The sequence below is a fragment of the Ranitomeya imitator genome, chromosome 7, assembly GCF_032444005.1.
Source record: "Ranitomeya imitator isolate aRanImi1 chromosome 7, aRanImi1.pri, whole genome shotgun sequence".
Taxonomy (NCBI): domain Eukaryota; kingdom Metazoa; phylum Chordata; class Amphibia; order Anura; family Dendrobatidae; genus Ranitomeya; species Ranitomeya imitator.
In genome coordinates, this window is record NC_091288.1 from 84,864,351 (window position 1) to 84,887,887 (window position 23,537).

At 45.7% G+C, this 23,537-nt stretch overlaps 1 protein-coding gene across 1 annotated transcript in view; it reads right to left on the bottom strand.

Moving 5' to 3' along the window:
- ALS2 (alsin Rho guanine nucleotide exchange factor ALS2) overlaps nucleotides 1–3,651 on the bottom strand; it is a 155,501-nt gene extending 151,850 nt beyond the window's left edge. The window contains exon 1 of the mRNA XM_069733565.1: nucleotides 3,583–3,651. The gene's annotated coding sequence lies outside the window, so the exon portion shown is untranslated. The remainder of the gene's footprint in view (nucleotides 1–3,582) is intronic.
- Between the last annotated feature and the right edge of the window lie 19,886 nt (nucleotides 3,652–23,537).

The following is a 23,537-nucleotide window of genomic DNA, read 5'->3' on the forward strand; positions in this document are numbered from 1 at the left end:
GAGCCAGGCATCAGTGTGCGTCCACAGTCACATTGTGCGCGAGCCCGCACCGACACTGAACACACTGCTGGGCTTCCACAGTGTCAGTGCGCAAGCACAGAAACGGCGACATTTGCTCTTACCAAGAGAGCTGTCAATCAAGATAAGGGACTGGTCATTACATGCAAATCCGTGTAATGGTGCACTAAGCTGTAGGCAATGCCAAGGGTTCACCGAAGAAACCCAATATACATATTAGATAGAAGAGGTTTTTCTGCATTCTGCAAATATAACATTGAAATGTTTATGTTAGGTATGATATTTATAGGAGCTAGGTGGCACTGACAGCATATATGCAAATCGCACACTTGTGGTCACATGACCCTCCACTCCCAATGCCCGCACCCCAGAATCCTTGCAGCATGCAGGGCACGCTGTGAGGATGCACAAATCTGCAGTCACATAGAATGACTGCGGACTCATACCCCATGGCTAGACAAGCCCTTTAAGCAGCTATATCACAAGTAACAATTACGGTACTATTATCTATTATGCTGCTCACGTGGGTTGTTTTTGTTTTTTGGTTTTTTTAACACTGGCAGTGCAGATGACAAAGGTCAATACACATTTATGGGTCCGTGTAAAACAAGCCCACGGATGGCTTTCATGTGCTATCTGCGTGTTGTCTGTGTACTCTGGGGTCATTGCATGGTAGCTTACGTTACAACACAATATAGTAACTTACGTTACAAAGATGATGGTAACTTACCTGACAATAAGTTTAATCCACCGCCGCTTCCTGTTCTGTGCCTGATGGACGCTAGCGCCATGATTACCTCTGCATTTAAAAAGCTGGCACTGCGTTCCCCTCACTACCACGACCCCCAGGAAGAAGCTACGTCGCGAAACGCGCGTCGGGGTTTTCCTCCTCACGGCAATCCACAGGTGTGCAGGTAATACAACATGGTGTTGCTGCCTTCTTAATACTTTCATATTTGGCATCCCCCAATATATCTATAGTTTCCCTATAGCTATATTTACTCTATCTTAATGCACTTGCACTTTACTTTGATTCAGCTTTGCATCTTTAGTAGATCCTTTTTGTATAGATCGTATGCACTAGTATACTGTATAGGATTCCTATCTATATACTTTACATACTTATACTTTGGGGGCCATATATGTGCACTTTAGTGGTTTATATACCTTCACTTTGTAGGCAGCCCTGTGCATATTTTGTGAAACTTTTCATCCTACATTCCAGGGCCTGCTGATGCACGGTTGTACTGTATTTATTGTATTACCTGATTTTTACATATTATTGAGACTTGTATTCGATTTACTTTTTACACTCATGCTATGGATTGCTTTGAGCTCACTCTGCCTTGTTTAAATTCCCTTTTAGTACAATTATGATGATTTCTATTTTTAATTCATTGTGAATAAAATATCTTACATTTTATTTTTTTGGGTTTTGCACTTCCCTTTCTCTTCGGGTTCACTGATAGATTAAACTGATTTTTAAAGGGAATCTGTCACCTTTTGGGACATTTGTAAGCTATTAGTATGGGCTTACAGGTGACTTGAACAATTCTACTAGTCCTACATGTATGCCTCATAGCTGGGGTCTTCTTGTTGAAAACTCATCTTTGAATCTGTTAAGGTAATGAGTTCTTCCAGGTTCTGGGGTGTGCAGTGCCTGAAAGAAGAAAACTGTCTGGTGTTCATCTGCCACCCTGACGTGTGATGTGTAATAGTGGCCCGGGAATCCTGTGCTTGCTGCCTGAAATAACATGATTGCACACACATTTTCAGCTCATTTATAGGCTCTGGCCTCATTGTTGTTCTGCGCAGGTGCCAGCGAGTCGCTGTTACTTCAGCAGCAGTGACTCGCCTGCGCAGAACATGCAAACATCCTATTATAAATAAAAGTTTATCTGGCCACGGATGCAAAAAAGATTCCTCAGGACACAAATAAGAACAAAAACTTGTAACCTAATCCCTCATCCATGTACCAGAACTGCCATACACAAGGGCTGGGAGCCTTCACTTTACTGGCAAAAGGGATGTCAACTGGAGACTATGACACAAAAACATTTATCGATCCTCCACAGGAGGCAACACTACGATCACTAGGGAGGATGGCCCCGGAGTCCCGGGTCACGTACTTAGGCAATGTTGGCACAGTACCGAAAATTTCCGCTGCAGATTTTGTCTTAGATGTGCAGATGATAGCTGCAGATTTCGCTCTTTTACTAAGTATTCAACAAGATGAAATACACAATGAAAACCTGCACAGAAATGAGCTCTGCAGGTGTGAAATCCGTACAGAGAGGATATTTTATCTGCAATGTGATTTTGTAAACCTGCAACGTGTCAGCATGGCCATACTATCTATACTGAGGGTGCCTTCAAATTGCTGTCAGGCACCTGTTCAGGGGCTTATGTCTGGGCCCACCACAAAATGGGATTCAGACACATGCATCAATGGGGCAATAACCTAGAATGGTGCTGACAGAGCGAACATGCATCACGTTTAGGCGTGTGCCATGTGAAGGTGGACACTCCGATGCATATAAACCCTGAGGGGTCACTGAACAGGTGTATAAACGCCAAGAGAAAGCACGCTCAGGACAGCGGATGAGTAACCTGCTGACGGGACGCCCTGCGGCTGTAGTGTCAGCAATAGGTGTATCTGTGTGTGTAGTGATGACTGGTCAGTACCGCAGCTCATCAGCCACTACACATCCTCACAGGAGGGGGCGCTCCACACCTGGGGGTATACACCTCTGCAGATCTGGGGTCTGTGGGGAAGAGGGCAGACACCTGCAGATCAGAGGTGATGTCTGCCCCTGACAGTCCGTGTCCACTGCACACTATACACACACACAACACTGCGCGCACAAACACACACGCATACATACATACCACCAGACACACACACATACACACCAACAGAGAGACACACACACACATACCACCAGACACATACACACCACCAGACACATACACACCAGACACACACACACACATATACCACCACACACACACACACACACACACAGAGACACACACACACACCAGAGACACACACACACACACCAGAGACACACACACATACCACGACACACATACACACCAGAGACACATACACACCAGAGACACACACACACCAGAGACACACACACACCACGACACACATACACACCAGAGACACACACACACCACGACACACATACACACCAGAGACACACACACACACCACGACACACATACACACCAGAGACACACACACACTTATACCACGACACACACACCCCACCAGAGACACACACATACTACCACACACACACCACCAGACACATACATACATACATCACACACACACACACTGCCCCTCGTACTTTCCTGTCACACGTATAACGGTGCATTACACCGGCTGCCCCGGGGCCTGCGGATCACCTACCTGAGGAAAGTGCCGGTAACGTGACTGCAGCACAGACAGCCCCGCGGACACGTACACACAGCGCACACACGGCTCCTGTTGAGCGGCCTGTACCACACCGGCCAGGCGGCCTGCGACTCCCGCACCGTCCACCTCACCTGACAGGGCGCCCGGCTCCGCTCCTTATTGATAGCCGCACTCACAGCTTGGTTGGGGGTCAGCTGACCTGAGGGCGGGGCATGGCTACATAGGGGAGTGGCTTTTACGAGGGGCGGGGCCGGAGAGATCCAGATAGTCAGCGGCTGACGGCCCTTTGATGATGTCATGAGCATGTGGCTAGTAGTCACGTGTGTGGGCGGGGTCAGACTCCAGTTGCTGCCGGAGGAGTCACATGTGGTTGTACAAATGATGGAACCGTCCTCATAGGCAGGGTATAGAGGCTCGGGGCGGAGGGGCACGGTCACGGTCACGGTCACGGTCACGCTGCGTGTTTGAACTGACGCGTCCCAAAGACTCCAGGAAAGCCTGAAGCCATCTGTCCCGGAGCCGTCCCCTGGAGGCCGCGTTGTGCTGCTGTACCTGTGTGCGGAGGTTTCCAGAGGAAATCGCTCCAGGAAACCGATCCTCGAGTGTTTTGAGGACTTATTAGGCCACTTTCACACTCGCGTCGTTTCGCCTCTGTCGCAATGCTTTGTTTTGGGGAAAAAGCGGATCCTCCAAATGTGCCCGCAGTATGCGTTTTTTTCCCCATAGACTTGTATTGCCGATGGATCGCGACGTATGGCCACACGTCGCGTCCGTCGTGCACTGGATGCGTCTTTTTTTGGCGGACCGTCACGTAAAAACATTCAATGTAACTTTTTTGTTGTACGTCGTGTCCGCCATTTCCTACCGCACATGCGCGGCCGGAACTCCGCCCCCTCCTCCCCGGGACTTAGAATGGGCAGAGGATGCGTAGAAAAACTGCATCCGCTGCCCACGTTGTGCCGAATTTGCACAACGTACGTCAGTACATTGCGCTGACGCTTAGCGACGGCCCCGTACCGATGAAAAGTGTGAAAGTAGCCTTAGTGATTTTCTGAAGCTCCGCAGCCTCCTGATCGGACCGTGACCAGTTAGGAGCCGATTGCCTCAGATGCGGCAGTGACCGGAGCGGTGTTTTTGTTTTTCTTTATTGTTTTAACCCCTTAATGACCGCCGCTGCGCCTTTTAACAGCATTGATTAAGGCGCTTTATTCCTCAGTGCCTCTTTTTAACAGCGCTGTTGAATAAGAATATAGCGGCGGCGATGCCCAGACTATCGGCCCCACCCAGTTTTGCAACTGGGGCAGATTAACCCCATTACATACCAATCACAACAGCGGTATTTAACCCCTTCAAGTCGCGGCCCTTTTTCATTTTTGCGTTTTCATATTTCGCTCCCCTCCTTCCCAGAGCCATAACTTTTTTATTTTTCTGTCAATTTGGCCATGTGAGGGCTTATTTTTTGCGGGACGAGTTGTACTTTTGAACGACACCTTTGGTTTTACCATGTCATGTACTAGAAAACGGGAATAAAATTCCAAGTGCGGTGAAATTGCAAAAAAAGTGCAATCCCACACTTATTTTTTGCTTGGCTTTTTTGCTAGGTTCATTAAATGCTAAAACTGACCACGAGGCTGAAGTTGGTTTCTTATTCGTCAGTTTCTTATTCGGCATTTTTTTCATTTCTGTTTTTTATAGGTTTAACAACAAAAAATAATCATCACAATAATAACATACAATGCAGTGAGGAGCCCTAATGTGAATACACTTAAAAACGGCAACAAAAACAATAAAACTGGCACAAAAATGGGCATCAAAGTGGGCACCAAAGAGTGCTGAAGAAAGGGTTAAATGCCTTTGGGCCACTGATCTAACACTGCAGACATATAGAACAGGGCGCCCCACATCCAAACCAGTTATTTCCAGCCTGGCCCAAATGGGTTCGGGGCATCAGAACTGGCATCAAAGTGGGCAGACAGTCAATTTTTGCCATTTGAATAAGTAACTGATGTTTTTAAGGGGTTAAATGCCTTTGGGCCACTGATACGACACTTAAAATATACAGATAATGATGCCCTGCATCAAATCCACTTCCCTCCAGCCTGGCCCAAATGGGTTCTGGGCACCAGAACTGGAATCAAAGTGGGCAAACAGCCCATTTTCTTAGATTTGAATAAGTAACTGATGTTTTCAAGAGGATAAATGCCTTTGGGCCACTGATCTGACACTTAAAATACACAGACAGTGATGCCCTGCATCAAATCCACGTCCCTCCAGCCTGGCCCAAATGGGTTCTGGGCACCAGAACTGGCATCAAAGTGGGCAAACATCCCATTTTCTTAGATTTGAATAAGTAACTGATGTTTTTAAGGGGTTAAATGCATTTGGGCCACTGATCTGACACTTAAAATACACAGAGAGCGATGCCATGCATCAAACCCAGGTCCCTCCAGCCTGGCCCAAATGAGTTCTGGGCACCAGAACTGGCATCAAAGTGGGCAAACAGCCCATTTTCACAGATTTGAATAAGTAACTGATGTTTTTAAGGGGTTAAATGCATTTGGGCCACTGATCTGACACTTAAAATACACAGAGAGCAATGCCATGCATCAAACCCAGGTCCCTCCAGCCTGGCCCAAATGGGTTCTGGGCACCAGAACTGGCATCAAAGTGGGCAAACAGCCCATTTTCTCAGATTTGAATAAGTAACTGATGTTTTTAAGGGGTTAAATGCCTTTGGGCCACTGATCTGACACTTAAAATATACAGATAATGATGCCCTGCATCAAATCCACGTCCCTCCAGCCTGGCCCAAATGGGTTCTGGGCACCAGAACTGGCATCAAAGTGGGCAAACAGCCCATTTTCTCAGATTTGAATAAGTAACTGATGTATTTAAGGGATTAAATGCAATTGGGCCACTGATCTGACACTTAAAATATACAGACAGTGATGCCCTGCATCAAATCCACGTCCCTCCAGCCTGGCCCAAATGGGTTCTGGGCACCAGAACTGGCATCAAAGTGGGCAAACAGCCCATTTTCTCAGATTTGAATAAGTGATGTTTTTAAGGGGTTAAATGCATTTGGGCCACTGATCTGACACTTAAAATACACAGAGAGTGATGCCATGCATCAAACACAGGTCCCTCCAGCCTGGCCCAAATGGGTTCTGGGCACCAGAACTGGCATCAAAGTGGGCAAACAGCCCATTTTCACAGATTTGAATAAGTGATGTTTTTAAGGGGTTAAATGCCTTTGGGCCACTGATACGACACTTAAAATATACAGATAGTGATGCCCTGCATCAAATCCACGTCCCTCCAGCCTGGCCCAAATGGGTTCTGGGCACCAGAACTGGCATCAAAGTGGGCAAACAGCCCATTTTCACAGATTTGAATAAGTAACTGATGTTTTTAAGGGGTTAAATGCCTTTGGGCCACTGATCTGACACTTAAAATACATAGAGAGTGATGCCATGCATCAAACACAGGTCCCTCCAGCCTGGCCCAAATGGGTTCTGGGCACCAAAACTGGCATCAAAGTGGGCAAACAGCCCATTTTCACAGATTTGAATAAGTAACTGATGTTTTTAAGGGGTTAAATGCCTTTGGGCCACTCATACGACACTTAAAATATACAGATAATGATGCCCTGCATCAAATCCACTTCCCTCCAGCCTGGCCCAAATGAGTTCTGGGCACCAGAACTGGCATCAAAGTGGGCAAACAGCCCATTTTCTTAGATTTGAATAAGTAACTGATGTTTTTAAGGGGTTAAATGCATTTGGGCCACTGATCTGACACTTAAAATACACAGAGAGTGATGCCATGCATCAAACACAGGTCCCTCCAGCCTGGCCCAAATGGGTCTGGGCACCAGAACTGGCATCAAAGTGGGCAAACAGCCCATTTTCACAGATTTGGATAAGTGATGTTTTTAAGGGGTTAAATGCCTTTGGGCCACTGATACGACACTTAAAATATACAGATAGTGATGCCCTGCATCAAATCCACGTCCCTCCAGCCTTGCCCAAATGGGTTCTGGGCACCAGAACTGGCATCAAAGTGGGCAAACAGCCCATTTTCTCAGATTTGAATAAGTAACTGATGTTTTTAAGGGGTTAAATGCATTTGGGCCACTGATCTGACACTTAAAATACACAGAGAGTGATGCCCTGCATCAAACACAGGTCCCTGCAGCCTGGCCCAAATGGGTTCTGGGCACCAGAACTGGCATCAAAGTGGGCAAACAGCCCATTTTCTCAGATTTGAATAAGTAACTGATATTTTTAAGGGGTTAAATGCATTTGGGCCTCTGATCTGACACTTAAAATACACAGACAGTGATGCCCTGCATCAAACCCAGGTCCATTCAGCCTGGCCAAAATCGGTTCTGGGCACCAGAACTGGCATCAAAGTGGGCAAACAACCCATTTTCGGTGCCGCGCCCTCCGCGCTGTTTTTGCTTCAAAACCGGCGCCTGTGCTGTCTACTACTGTGTGGGGCAGGCGCAGTAATCTCTGGCCGTCTGACGTCCCAGCCAGGCTTGCAGACTTCGTGTGTGCGGCCGCCCTGCCTATGAATCCCTGCCCCGCACTGTGCATAATGCATAACACAGTGCGGGGCAGGGATTCCCAAGGTGGGTGGCCGCAATGCCCGCACAGGCGCAGTCTGCAAGCCTGGCTGGGACGTCAGACGGCCAGAGCTTACTGCGCCTGCAAACACAGTAGTAGACAGCGCAGGCTCCAGTTTTGAAGCAAAAACAGCGCAGAGGGGGCGGCGCCGAAAGCCCCTGAAGATTTGAGTGACGGCAGAGTAGCGGTTCAAGCTGGGGAGTGAGGACCCGCCTCCATGGACAAAGATAGGTATTTTGCATAACTTTCAAAATGCTTTATTTTCGGAATACATGAACCAAAAACTAAAAGAGCCACCATGTTAGAATGCAGCATTACTGCTGCACAAGGTGGCTCTTTTAGTTTATAACGGCTGGAAGGGGGTGACAGTGGCCCTTTAAGAGGAAGCGACAGTTCGTTTATAGAGCATAGGAGACAAGCTAGTAAATTAGATATTTTACTCCATAAAAAATGAAGGCAGTGTTTACAAAGTATAAAAGATGTTCTAAAGAAGACAAACTCATGTACATTGAAGATTAAAAAAAAAAGGATTAACATTGAATAGAGAACAATTACAGGTCGTTCAGGTCATTTCATATCAGCATGGCGGCCTTGTGCTCAGGAGGAGAAAGGGCTTCCATATATCCAGATGCATGAGCACAGCTTTACCGAGCTGTTGTTAGTTTGCTTCCTGCACCAAGACTGCTGGAATGCTGAAACACAAAAATATTCTTAGCCCAAAAACCCAGGCACTCCCCCTGTAGTGACATCACTCTGGGGCTGAAACCTCCCCTTTACTGAAAATATTAAAACCATTTTTATGCATATCTCACTGTATGAACCTCGTATATGAAATACGCCAGGATCAAGCGGTGCACTACGTCGGGGCGATTCTTTTAATTGTAAATAAGGATTGATTCCCTGAACCGCTTACGGAAAAATCTGCACTTTGCCCTCGTTGGGTTTAGCTGCTAGCGCTTTCAGTGTGTGATAGATCTATCGATGGATGTCCGGAATATATAATTCTTATCTTTGTAGCTGAAATCAGTGGCGCTATAACTTTAATAGTACAAAGAAACTCTGGGCTTTACACCAGTTCAAACTAGTCTTTGGTGGGAGGGGGGGGAAATGAGCAGCCTTCACAGAGACTGCTAACGGCAGCTACAGCCATAACTTCTAGTGAGGGTTTTGAATTACACTCATAGCAGCAAGCAGAAGAGGGGGGTCGGAATGACCCACAGCGTCTGTTCTCTGCTCTTGGTTGTAGCAGAGCTCGGTGTGTGCGATAATACACAATCAAATACCTCATGTTCCTCACAGGGAGGATAACTTTATGATCCCCGCCACTAACACCAATAGGACATGAACCGGGGTTGTTAGGTTGCTCACTTCTTTCTGAAGGGGAATTATTTCTGTCCCACTTCAAAGTTCCGGTTTTGAACTTGCAGCTCTATGGCACCCCCCCTTACCCTCAGAAAGGGCACTGTACCTAGGATAATTAGTAGCCAGAAAGTCTGCCTTCTTTGTACTGGCTAATTGGCACGCTGCAGCGAGGGCGATATAACTACTCCCACTCAGGCGGGAACAATAACTATGAACGCCGTCCATTGCAACAAGGTCTCCCAAATGCAGAGGACATATCCGCTGCCACGAGCTCCGATTTTTTAAATTCATAATGTGTCAGGAGGCAACCCAAATTAGTAGAGTAATTCTCTTCAGAGGACAGGACAGTACGTTGTAGAGCATGGAGGAACAAATCTAGTAATTTTATATATTTTACTACAAAAAGGTAGGCTGCGTTAACAGAATTATAAAAAGATATTCGAAAAATAGACAAGTATCGTATGTACAGTACAATTACAATTAAAATGGGATTAAATTTGAAAAAACACTTACAGTTTGTTATGTAATTTCATCTCATAGCAGACCATGTGCTGTGGGGGATGAGCATACATCAAGATGCATTACAGATGGGTCTCGCAGTTGGTGCGTAGACAAAAGACTAATGAAGATTGATGTCTAACTCACTGATCTCCGTGCCCAAAACCAAGGCACTGCCCCTGTGGTGATCTCACTCAGAGGCTGAATACTCCCCTTTCTTCGAGTTATGCCAAGACATTTCTATACATAACTCGCTGTATGAACCTCGGAGATGAAGGACACAATGATCATGATGCTCACCATGTCATGGGGGTTCTTTTAAGTATAAACACGGCGTAGATATATAATCCGCTTAAGGAGAAATCTGTTGTGAATTCCGCTCTTGGGCTCCCTCCGGTGGTTGTAAGTGGCACTTTTGTGGGTTCTGCTCTTGGGCTCCCTCTTGTGGTTTCAGGTGGTATGGCTGCTTCTTGGATTTAGCTGTCGGCAGCTGCTTCTGCTGATTGTCTTTTCTGCTCGGCTATTTATGCCTGGCTCTTTCCTTCTGCCAGTGCCACTTGTAAATGGTTCCTGGTTGGATTCACATCTCTTTGGATTTCCCTGATATCCTGACCAGTTCAGCAAAGCTAAGTTCTTGCTTGCGCTTTTCTGTCCCCAGATTGTGGACTTATCCGTTCTGTGCTTTCTATGTTTGTCCAGCTTATCAGTATGAATTATCTCTGTGTTGCTGGAAGCTCTGGGAAGCAGATTTACCCTCCACACCTTTAGTCAGGTGTGGAGATTTTTGTAATCTCTGCGTGGATTTTTGTAGTGTTTAATACTGACCGCACAGTATTCCATCCTGTCCTATCTATCTAGCTAGACTGGCCTCCTGTGCTCATCCTGGTTTCATTCTGTGTATGTATTTTCCCTCTCCACTCACAGTCATTATTTGTGGGGGGCTAATCTATCCTTTGGGGATTTTCTCTGAGGCAAGATAGTTTTCCTGCTTCTATCTTTAGGGGTAGTTAGCATTTAGGCTGTGACGAGGTGCCTAGGGAGAGTTAGGAGCATCCCACGGCTACTTCTAGTGTTGTGTTGAGCTTAGGGACTGCGGTCAGTACAGATACCACTTTCTTCAGAGCTCGTTCCATGTTGCTCCTAAACCACCAGATCATAACAGTACAAGTGGCCATAAATGAATTAAATGCATCTCAAAAAGAAGGAAAAAATTCTGAGCCATTTTTTTTCTGTGCTCTCTTTTTGTCTTTTTTTTTTCCTCTTGACCTTTGGGTGGTGCAGGATTTGTGCTCTGGCATGGATGTTCAGGGTTTGTTTTCTCGTGTGGATCAACTTGCTGCAAGAGTACAGACTATCCAAGATTATGTTGTCCAGACTCCGGCTTTGGAGCCTAAAATTCCTACTCCTGATTTGTTTTTTGGAGACAGATCCAAGTTTTTGAACTTTAAAAATAACTGCAAATTGTTTTTTGCTTTTAAACCCCGTTCTTCTGGTGATCCCATTCAGCAAGTAAAAATCATCATATCCTTGCTGCGTGGTGACCCTCAGGACTGGGCATTCTCCCTTGAATCAGGGGATCCGGCATTGCTGAATGTAGACGCATTTTTTCAAGCGCTCGGATTATTGTATGATGAACCTAACTCTGTGGATCATGCAGAAAAACCCTGTTGGCCCTGTGTCAAGGTCAGGAAGCGGCAGAATTATACTGCCAGAAACATCAGTTACTTATTCAAATCTGAGAAAATGGGCTGTTTGCCTACTTTGATGCCAGTTCTGATACCCGGAACCCATTTGGGCCAGGCTGTAGGGACCTGGGTTTGATGCAGGGCATCACTTTCTGTGTATTTTAATTGTCGTATCAGTCGCCAAAAGGCATTTAACCCCTTAAAAACATCAGTTACTTATTCAAATCTGTGAAAATGGGCTGTTTGCCCACTTTGATGACAGTTCTGGTGCCCAGAACCCATTTGGGCCAGGCTGAAGGGACTTTGGTTTGATGCATGGCATCACTATCTGTGTATTTTAAGTGTCAGATCAGTGGCCCAAAGGCATTTAACCCCTTAAAAACATCAGTTACTTATTCAAATCTGAGAAAATGGGCTGTTTGCCCACTTTGATGCCAGTTTTGGTGCCCAGAACCAATTTGGGCCAGGCTGAAGGGACCTGGGTTTAGTGCGGGGCATTACTGTCTGTGAATTTTAAGTGTCATAATAGTGGCCCAAAGGCATTTAACCCCTTAAATACATCAGTTACTTATTCAAATCTGAGAAAATGGGCTGTTTGCCCACTTTGATGCCAGTTTTGGTGCCCAGAACCAATTTGGGCCAGGCTGAAGGGACCTGGGATTGATGCAGGGCGTCACTATCTGTGAATTTTCAGTGTCGTATCAGTGCCTCAAAGGCATTTAACCCCTTAAAAACATCAGTTACTTATTCAAATCTGTGAAAATGGGCTGTTTGCCTACTTTGATGCCAGTTCTGATGCCCGGAACCCATTTGGGCCAGGCTGTAGGGACCTGGGTTTGATGCAGGGCATCACTGTCTGTTTATTTAAAGTGTCAGATCAGTGGCCCAAAGGCACTTAACCCCTTAAAAACATCAGTTACTTATTCAAATCTGTGAAAATGAGCTGTTTGCCCACTTCGATGCCAGTTCTGGTGCCCAGAACCTATTTGGGCCAGGCTGAAGGGACTTTGGTTTGATGCATGGCATCACTATCTGTGTATTTTAAGTGTCAGATCAGTGGCCCAAAGGCATTTAACCCCTTAAAAACATCAGTTACTTATTCAAATCTGAGAAAATGGGCTGTTTGCCCACTTTGATGCCAGTTTTGGTGCCCAGAACCAATTTGGGCCAGGCTGAAGGGACCTGGGTTTAGTGCGGGGCATTACTGTCTGTGAATTTTAAGTGTCATAATAGTGGCCCAAAGGCATTTAACCCCTTAAATACATCAGTTACTTATTCAAATCTGAGAAAATGGGCTGTTTGCCCACTTTGATGCCAGTTTTGGTGCCCAGAACCAATTTGGGCCAGGCTGAAGGGACCTGGGATTGATGCAGGGCGTCACTATCTGTGAATTTTCAGTGTCGTATCAGTGCCTCAAAGGCATTTACCCCTTAAAAACATCAGTTACTTATTCAAATCTGTGAAAATGGGCTGTTTGCCTACTTTGATGCCAGTTCTGATGCCCGGAACCCATTTGGGCCAGGCTGTAGGGACCTGGGTTTGATGCAGGGCATCACTGTCTGTTTATTTAAAGTGTCAGATCAGTGGCCCAAAGGCACTTAACCCCTTAAAAACATCAGTTACTTATTCAAATCTGTGAAAATGAGCTGTTTGCCCACTTCGATGCCAGTTCTGGTGCCCAGAACCTATTTGGGCCAGGCTGAAGGGACTTTGGTTTGATGCATGGCATCACTATCTGTGTATTTTAAGTGTCAGATCAGTGGCCCAAAGGCATTTAACCCCTTAAAAACATCAGTTACTTATTCAAATCTGAGAAAATGGGCTGTTTGCCCACTTTGATGCCAGTTTTGGTGCCCAGAACCAATTTGGGCCAGGCTGAAGGGACCTGGGTTTGGTGCGGGGCATTACTGTCTGTGAATTTTAAGTGTCATAATAGTGGCTCAAAGGCATTTAACCCCTTAAAAACATCAGTTACTTATTCAAATCTGTGAAAATGAGCTGTTTGCCCACTTTGATGCCCGTTCTGATGCCCAGAACCCATTTAGGCCAGGGTGTAGGGACCTGGCTTTGATGCAGGGCATCACTGTCTGTGTATTTTAAGTGTCAGATCACTGGCCCAAAGGCATTTAACCCTTTAAAAAACATCAGTTACTTATTAAATCTGTGAAAATGGGCTGTTTGCCCACTTTGATGCCAGTTCTGGTGCCCAGAACCCATTTGTGCCAGGCTGAAAGGACCTGGGTTTGATGCAGGGCATCACTTTCTGTGTATTTTAATTGTATCAGTGGCCAAAAGGCATTTAACCCCTTAAAAACATCAGTTACTTATTCAAATCTGTGAAAATGGTCTGTTTGCCCACTTTGATGCCAGTTCTGGTGCCCAGAACCTATTTGGGCCAGGCTGAAGGGACCTGGGTTTGGTGCAGGGCATTACTGTCTGTGAATTTTAAGTGTCGTAATAGTGGCCCAAAGGCATTTAACCCCTTAAAAACATCAGTTACTTATTCAAATCTATGAAAATGAGCTGTTTGCCCACTTTGATGCCAGTTCTGGTGCCCAGAACCCATTTGGGCCAGGCTGGATGGACCTGGATTTGATGCAGGGCATAAATATCTGTGAATTTTAATTGTCGTATCAGTGGCCAAAAGGCATTTAACCCTTTAAAAACATCAGTTACTTATTCAAATCTGTGAAAATGGTCTGTTTGCCCACTTTGATGCCAGTTTTGCTGCCCAGAACCTATTTGGGCCAGGCTGAAGGGACCTGGGTTTGGTGCAGGTCATCACTTTCTGTGTATTTTAAGTGTCAGATCAGTGGCCCAAAGGCATTTAATCCCTTAAAAACATCAGTTACTTATTCAAATCTGTGAAAATGGGCTGTTTGCCCACTTTGATGCCAGTTTTGGTGCCCAGAACCCATTTGGGCCAGGCTGAAGGGACCTGGTTTTGATGCAGGGCATCACTGTCTGTGAATTTTATGTGTCGTATTAGTGGCCCAAAGGCATTTAACCCCTTAAAAACATCAGTTACTTATTAAAATCTGAGAAAATGGGCTGTTTGCCCAATGTGATGCCAGTTCCGGTGCCCAAAACCCATTTGGGCCAGGCTGAATGGACCTGGGTTTGATGCTGGGCATCACTATCTGTGTATTTTACGTGTCAGATCAGTGGCCCAAAGGCATTTAACCCCTTAAAAACATCAGTTACTTATTCAAATCTGAGAAAATGGTCTGTTTGCCCACTTTGATGCCAGTTTTGGTGCCCAGAACCTATTTGGGCCAGGCTGAAGGGACCTGCGTTTGATGCAGGTCATCACTTTCTGTGTATTTTAAGTGTCAGATCAGTGGCCCAAAGGCATTTAACCCCTTAAAAACATCAGTTACTTATTCAAATCTGTGAAAATGGGCTGTTTGCCCACTTTGATGCCAGTTTTGGTGCCCAGAACCCATTTGGGCCAGGCTGAAGCGACCTGGATTTGATGCAGGGCATCACTGTCTGTGAATTTTATGTGTCGTATTAGTGGTCCAAAGGCATTTAATCCCTTAAAAACATCAGTTACTTATTAAAATCTGAGAAAATGGGCTGTTTGCCCAATGTGATGCCAGTTCCGGTGCCCAAAACCCATTTGGGCCAGGCTGAATGGACCTGGGTTTGATGCTGGGCATCACTATCTGTGTATTTTACGTGTCAGATCAGTGGCCTAAAGGCATTTAACCCCTTAAAAACATCAGTTACTTATTCAAATCTGAGAAAATGGGCTGTTTGCCCACTTTGATGCCAGTTTTGGTGCCCAGAACCCATTTGGGCCAGGCTGAAGAGACCTGTGTTTGATGCAGGGCATCACTATCTGTGAATTTTAAGTGTCGTATTAGTGGCCCAAAGGCATTTAACCCCTTAAAAACATCAGTTACTTATTCAAATCTGTGAAAATGGGCTGTTTGCCCACTTTGATGCCAGTTGTGGTGCCCAGAACCCATTTGGGCCAGGCTGAATGGACCTGGGTTTGATGCAGGGCATCACTTTCTGTGTATTTTAAGTGTCACATCGGTGGCTCAAAGGCATTTAACCCCTTAAAAACATCAGTTACTTATTCAAATCTGAGAAAATGGGCTGTTTGCCCACTTTCATGCCAGTTCTGGTGCCCAAAACCCATTTAGGCCAGGCTGAAGGGATCTGGGTTTGATGCAGGGCATCACTTTCTGTGTATTTTAAGTGTCAGATCAGTGGCCCAAAGGCATTTAACCCCTTAAAAACATCAGTTACTTATTAAAATGGCAAGAATTGACTGTCTGCCCACTTTGATGCCAGTTCTGGTACCCAGAACCCATTTGGGCCAGGCTGGAAATAACTGGTTTGGATGCGGGGCGCCCTGTTCTATATGTCTGCAGTGTGAGATCAGTGGCCCAAAGGCATTTAACCCTTTCTTCGGCGCTCTTTGGTGCCCACTTTGATGCCCATATTTGTGCCAGTTTTATTATTTTTGTAGCCGTTTTTAAGCATATTCACATCAGGGCTCCTCACTGCATTGTATGTTATTATTATGATGCTTATTATTTGTTGTTAAACCTATAAAAAACAGAAAAGAAAAAATTGCCGAATAAGAAACTGACGAATAAGAAACCAACTTCAGCTCCGAATAAGAAACTGAACGAATAAGAAACCAACTTCAGCCTCGTAAACTAACCTGCCATTATGATTCTCCAGGTCATTACGAGTTCATATGAGAGAAAACACCGTGTGCACAGCTATACTGTGGTGCTTAGACTAGGTTCCCGGACCTTCAATATAAATATAAAGAAGTCTAGCACTCAACTTAAGCAGCGATAGATTTGATTTATTTGTAGCACTTGAAACGTTTCAGTCCATAAGGACTTTCATCAGTCATGTGCCGTTAGAAGCCCATAGGGCTGGGGACAAAGAAACTAAAATATCATATAAACATACAGAGCCGGTAACAATAAGGTCATCATAAACGATCATATCTGAGTAAATATATGAAGGCAGTGGATATATAGCAAATAGCTCCGCTCAGTGCCAAATGAGGTGATAGTGAGTTGTTGTGAGGACCGATAAAGCAAGAAGAAAGCAAAAAAGGGGAACAAAGAACGTACCGTGCCATTAGAAGCCCATAGAGCTGGGTTCAGAAAGAGCAGGGATGCACAGAATGTGCCTAATAAAATTCAGAAAGAAGACAATCGGTGAATGGGGCAGGGGGGAGAGAGGAGAAGGTGGGCATATTTAAAAAGGTACTTACAAAAAGCGCCGCCACAGCTTGTGTTATAGAGAATGGAGGTAAAATAGAGCTGCGAGGCAGATAATAAAGGGTATAGATCAGAACCTGCAAAGGGTATCTGAAAGCTGGAGGCCATATATATGTGTGACATAAATAAAGGAGAAAAGAGGTACCTTAATTAGAGTGCTGTAATAGTGGGGCAATGGCCGCACATCAGGATGTAGCACCCACAAGGTATAGAAAAGAGGGATAAAGACGCCATATAGATCAAAGAAGTGGCAGTAGGCCAAAATGTAGTAACAATGGGTGAGTGGATGTTACCTGAAAGCGCTGGTGTTCGGGATGAGGGGCACTGCCTCCAGACACGGTATCCACCTATGGGCTTCTAACGGCACGTGACTGATGAAAGTCCTTATGGACTCAAATGTTTCAAGTGCTACAAATGATTGAGTGCTAGACTTCTTTATATTTATTACGAGTTCATAGACACTTAACATGACTAGGTTATTTTTTATCCAAGTGGTGAAAAAAAATTCAAAACTTTGCTTTAAAAAAAAAAAAAAAGTGCCATTTTCCGATACCCAAAGCGTCTCCATTTTTCGTGATCTGGGGTCGGGTGAGGGCTTATTTTTTGCGTGTCGAGCTGACGTTTTTAATGATACCATTTCGGTGCAGATACGTTCTTTTGATCGCCCGTTATTGCATTTTAATGCAATGTCACAGCGACCAAAAAAACGTAATTCTGGTGTTTCGGATTTTTTTCTCGCTACGCTGTTTAGCGATCAGGTTAATGCTTTTTTTTATTGATAGATCGGGCGATTCTGAATGCGACGATACCAAATACGTGTAGGTTTTTTTTTTTTAATTGTTTTATTTAGGATGGGGCGAAAGGGGGGGTGATTTAAACTTTTATATTTTTTACATTTTTTTCATATTTTTAAAAACATTTTTTTTTACTTGTGCCATGCTTCAATAGCCTCCATGGAAGGCTAGAAGCTGGCATAGCCTGATCGGCCTGCTACATAGCATCGATCATCAGATCGCTGCTATGTAGCTGAAATGCAGGTGTGCTGTGAGCGCCGACCACAGGGGGGCGCTCACAGCAGGCCGGCATCAGTAACCATAGAGGTCTCAAGGACCTCTATGGTTACCTTCCTGATGCATCGCCGACCCCCGATCATGTGACGGGGGTCGGAGATGACATTTCCGGCCGGAAGCACCGGTTAAATGCCGCTGTCTGCGTTTGACAGCGGCATTTAACAGGTTAATAGCGGCGGGTGAATAGCGATTTCACCCGCCGCTATTGCGCGCACATGTCAGGTGTACAAAACAGCTGACATGTCGCGACTTTGATGTGGGCTCACCGCCGGAGCCCACATCAAAGGGGGAGACACGACATGCGCTGTAATAGTACGGCGCATGTCGTGAAAGGGTTAAGTTGTTACACGACCCCTTAGTAACCATCGGACCCCCGCGGTAAGAATCATGGGGGGTGATGGTTACCATGGTACCCTGAGGTCATGTGTTGACCCCAGAGTACGGTGGCCTGGAGATCCAGCAATAAGCTGACGCACAGGCACAGTGAGACACTGACAGGTTCATACACTGCTGTACACCAGTACTACAGAGTATGAGACCAGCGACCAAAGTATAAATTATACGTGTCACACAAAAGTAACATAATACATAAAAAATCGCAGAGAAATCAAAATACATTTCACCATTCAAAATGCAGCATTTGTGATAACACAAAAAATAAAAGTACACTTAATTGGTATTGGGGCATCCGGAACCACTCGCTCTAAGTCTTATGTAAAAAAAAAAAAATTGGTATAAATGAAAATGCCAAATCATGCCCATTCGCTACAGGGTCCAGTATAAACTCATCTCTCTCACCCACAAAGCTCTCCACAGTTCTGCACCGCTTTATATCTCCTCTCTCATCTCTGTCTATCGCCCTACACGTGCCCTCCGTTCTACAAATGACCTAAGACTAACATCCCCTGTAATCCGAACCTCACACCTCCTTCTCCGAGACTTCTCTCATGCTGCGCCAGCTCTCTGGAATGCACTTCCCCAGACGATCAGACTGATACCTAGCCCCGACCTATTCAAGCGCGCTTTGAAAACCCATCTCATCAAACAAGCCTACCACATCAACTACTCAGTAAACTAACTTTGCCCTGTTCCCTCCTTCCAAATATTACTCTGAATCTGCACCCTACTATTCATCTGTCTCCACACCCTCCATACACATGATAACTGCACTTGATACTTGACTATTGCACTTAAACACACGGGCTGATGACCGGATCATGCAGCTTTATATGAAAATCCCTATTTATTATAATTGCCAGACCTGAAATAACAAGCACTTTTCACCTATTGTGTCCCCCCATTTCCTTGTAGATTGTAAGCTTGCGAGCAGGGACCTCACCCCTAATGTCACAGTTTAAATTGTCTTAACTCGTATTGAATTTATTGTCTGTACATGTCCCCGCTTAATTGTAAAGTGCTGCGGAATATGTTGGCGCTATATAAATAAAAATTATTATTATAAAAAACAAGCCATAATGTACCTCATTCAGCCCGATATGGCTCGGTCGGTAACAACAAAAAAAAGTTACAGCTCTCAGAATGTGATGATGCAAAAACAAATGCATTTTGCTAAAATATTGTTTTTAGTGTGTAAAAAGAGCAAAGCTTAAAAAAAAATATAAATCTAATATTATTTTTATAGCACCATTAGTTCCATGGTGCTGTACATGAAAAGGGGTTACATACAGGGTTATAGATTAACAGTAATCAAATTTACAATAACAGACTGGTACAGAGGGGAGAGGACCTGTCCTTGCGGACTTACATTCTATGGGATAATGGGGAAGAGACAGGAGGTCGGGGTGCTGCAGCTCTGGTGGTGGTGAGGCGGCAGCTCTGGTGGTGGTAAGGCGGCACTCCGGGTGGTGAGGCGGCAGCTCGGGTGATTGGTGGGGCGGCAGCTCGGGTAGCTGGTGAGGCGGCAGCTCGGGTGATTGGTAGGGCGGCAGCGGCTCAGGTGTTTGGTGGGGCGGCAGCTCGGGTAGCTGGTGAGGCGGCAGCTCGGGTGGTTGGTAGGGCGGCAGTGGCTTGGGTGGTTGGTGATGCGGCAGCTCGGGTGGTTGGTGAGGCGGCAGCTCGGGTGGTTGATGACGCGGCAGCTCGGGTGGTTGGTGAGGCGGCAGCTCAGGTGGTTGGTGTAGAATGGTTATTGCAGGCTGTAGGCTTTCCTGAAGAGATGGGTTTTCAGGCTGCGTCTGAAGGATCCAAGGGTGGTGGATAATCGGACGTGTTGAGGCATGGAATTCCAGAGGATGGATATTCGGGAGAAATCTTGGGGGCAGTTGTGTGAGGAACGAATAAGTGTGGAGGAGAGGAGGAGGTCTTGGGAGGATCGAAGATTACGTGAGGGAAGATAGTGGGAGATTAGTTCAGAGATTTAGGGAGGGGACAGGTTGTGGATGGCTTTGTAGGTCAGTGTTAGTAGTTTCAACTGGATTTGTTGGGGAATTGGGAGCCAGTGGAGGGATTTGCAGAGGGGAGAAGCAGGGGAGTAGCAAGGAGAGAGGTGGATTAGCCGAGCAGCAGAGTTGAGGACAGACTAGAGAGGTGCAAGGGATTTAGCGGGGAGGCCACAGAGGAGGGTGTTGCAGTAATCGAGGCGGGAGATGATGATTATATCACTATAATCGTACTGACCCTATGGACAAATCGGTCTTATCATTTTTACAGCATGGTGAATAGCGCAAGAAAAATTAAATAAAACAATAACTGAATTGCTGGTTTTGTTCATTCTGTTCTTTCTTTTATTTTTGATCTTAACGAGGTATGAGCATCTCATTTTTACTTTCCTTTTATTTATTTTTTTTCATTTTATTTATTTTTTTTATTCATTGTTCCATATTCACAATCACACAAATTATTGCTTATTCAAATATTTTTTGTATTGTGACTGCACTTCATTAACTTTTATCTTTTTCAAACTCACATATTCTTTCTTCTTTATTCACGCATCTCACCTTTTCCCATCTTTTCCTTCACTAATGTATGCTCCTGTTTCTTCCATTCGTCCATAGACGCTTGCGCGGTGGCTTCCCTGAGGGCTTTTTCTGTGAGTGATCCATTTGGAGGTTCGCGCATGCGCTGTCGCATAGCGACGCGCCTGACCTTGCGTTTCACCGGACCGCAAATGGAAATGGCCATATTCCACGTGGGGTGATCACTACGCATGCATCGCTTACGGACGCTTTTCGTCTTCTTTCATTTTATTTCCTGTGGCCGCAACAATATACACATTGTTCTTTCCGTCTATTGGTTTATTGCATAAATATCTCCACCTCCCTCCCCAATACACGCCTCCTGAGGAAGTGACTTTCACGAAACGTGCGATGGGGCGGTGGGAGCACCTGCATCAGACGCCACTCACATGTAAGTTTCTCTTGCGTTCATGATTATGTATGTATGAGCACGTTATGATTGCAACACTGGTTGCTTTATATTGTAATTTATGCTTGCATCATATATGGATTTGATCTGAAGCACTTTATATACATATTCTAGCACTTTATTGGATCAATAGGTATTATTTATCTGACAGCATTAAGCACCTTTTTGCACTTTTAGCACTTTATATAAGTTAATTTTGAACTTACATGTGAGTTTAGGATGAATCTTACAGGGCTCCCTAGACTGCTTTTTGGTTTTCTTGCAGCCTCTAAATGTGGCATTTTGTATGTTTTTTGAGTTTTTTGTCAAAAATTATGATTAACCCCTTCATGACCATGGGATTTTTCATTTTTCCGTGTTCGTTTTTCACTCCCCTCCTTCCCAGAGCCATAACGGGCACATGTCAGCTGTTCAAAACAGCTGACATGTCCCGGCTTTGGTGCGGGCTCACCGCGGAGCCCTGCATCAAAGAGGGGGATCTGACCTTGGACGTACTATCCTGTCCAAGGTCAGATAGGGGTTAATAAAAGATTTTTGTAAATTTTATATACCGTATTTTTCGGACTATAAGATGCACCGGACCATAAGACGCACCCCAAATTTGGGGTGAAAATTGCAGAAAAAAAGATTTTTTATAAGATGGGGGTCCGTCTTATTGTCCGAATTTACAGTATCTTACCTGAGGGCTGGCGGTGGCAGAGCAGGGTCACAGGAGGCAAGGTGTCGGCAGAGGTGGGGTGATGCTGGGATGAGGAGGTGCTGGGATCAGGAGGTGCTGGGATCAGGAGGTGCTGGGATGAGGAGGTGCTGGGATCAGGAGGTGCTGGGATCAGGAGGTGCAGTGAAAGGTATGGCGTGAGAGGGGTCCCAGTCTTACCGTGCAGGCAATGCAGGCTTACCGTGGTGGCAGAGGTGCAGCGGCAGAGGAGGCGCAGTAAGCGGGGTCCCTTTCCCCGGTATGGTGATTCAGCAGCCCGGTAAGCAGCAGAGCCGGGTGAATCCTGTTGTTATCGGTGGGCGCGGCCATCTTCCTGAGGCCTCGCGTGTGCAGATGAAGCGTTCTGCTTCCCGGGGCTTCAGGAAAATGGCCGCGGGAGGCCGCGCGTGCGCAGATGGAGATCGCGGCGGCCATTTTCCTGAAGCCCCGGGAAGCAGAGCGCTCCATCTGCGCACGCGCGGCCTCGGGAAAATGGCCGCCACCACCGATAACAACAGGATTCACCCAGCTCTGCTGCATACCGGGCTGCTGCATCACCTCACCGGAGAAAGGGACCCCGCTTACTGCGCCCCCTCTGCCGCTGCACCTCTGCTGCTGCACCTCTGCCACCGCACCTCTGCCGCCACGGTAAGCCTGCATTGCGACTATTAGACGCACCCCCCTTTTTTGGGGGGGAAAAAGTGCGTCTTGTAGTCCGAAAAATACGGTACTTGGTACTTAGGCTTTGTTTTCTCATTGATATTATTTACATTGTTTGAGCTAGTAACATAGTAACATAGTAACATAGTTAGTAAGGCCGAAAAAAGACATTTGTCCATCCAGTTCAGCCTATATTCCATCATAATAAATCCCCAGATCTACGTCCTTCTACAGAACCTAATAATTGTATGATACAATATTGTTCTGCTCCAGGAAGACATCCAGGCCTCTCTTGAACCCCTCGACTGAGTTCGCCATCACCACCTCCTCAGGCAAGCAATTCCAGATTCTCACTGCCCTAACAGTAAAGAATCCTCTTCTATGTTGGTGGAAAAACCTTCTCTCCTCCAGACGCAAAGAATGCCCCCTTGTGCCCGTCACCTTCCTTGGTATAAACAGATCCTCAGCGAGATATTTGTATTGTCCCCTTATATACTTATACATGGTTATTAGATCGCCCCTCAGTCGTCTTTTTTCTAGACTAAATAATCCTAATTTCGCTAATCTATCTGGGTATTGTAGTTCTCCCATCCCCTTTATTAATTTTGTTGCCCTCCTTTGTACTCTCTCTAGTTCCATTATATCCTTCCTGAGCACCGGTGCCCAAAACTGGACACAGTACTCCATGTGCGGTCTAACTAGGGATTTGTACAGAGGCAGTATAATGCTCTCATCATGTGTATCCAGACCTCTTTTAATGCACCCCATGATCCTGTTTGCCTTGGCAGCTGCTGCCTGGCACTGGCTGCTCCAGGTAAGTTTATCATTAACTAGGATCCCC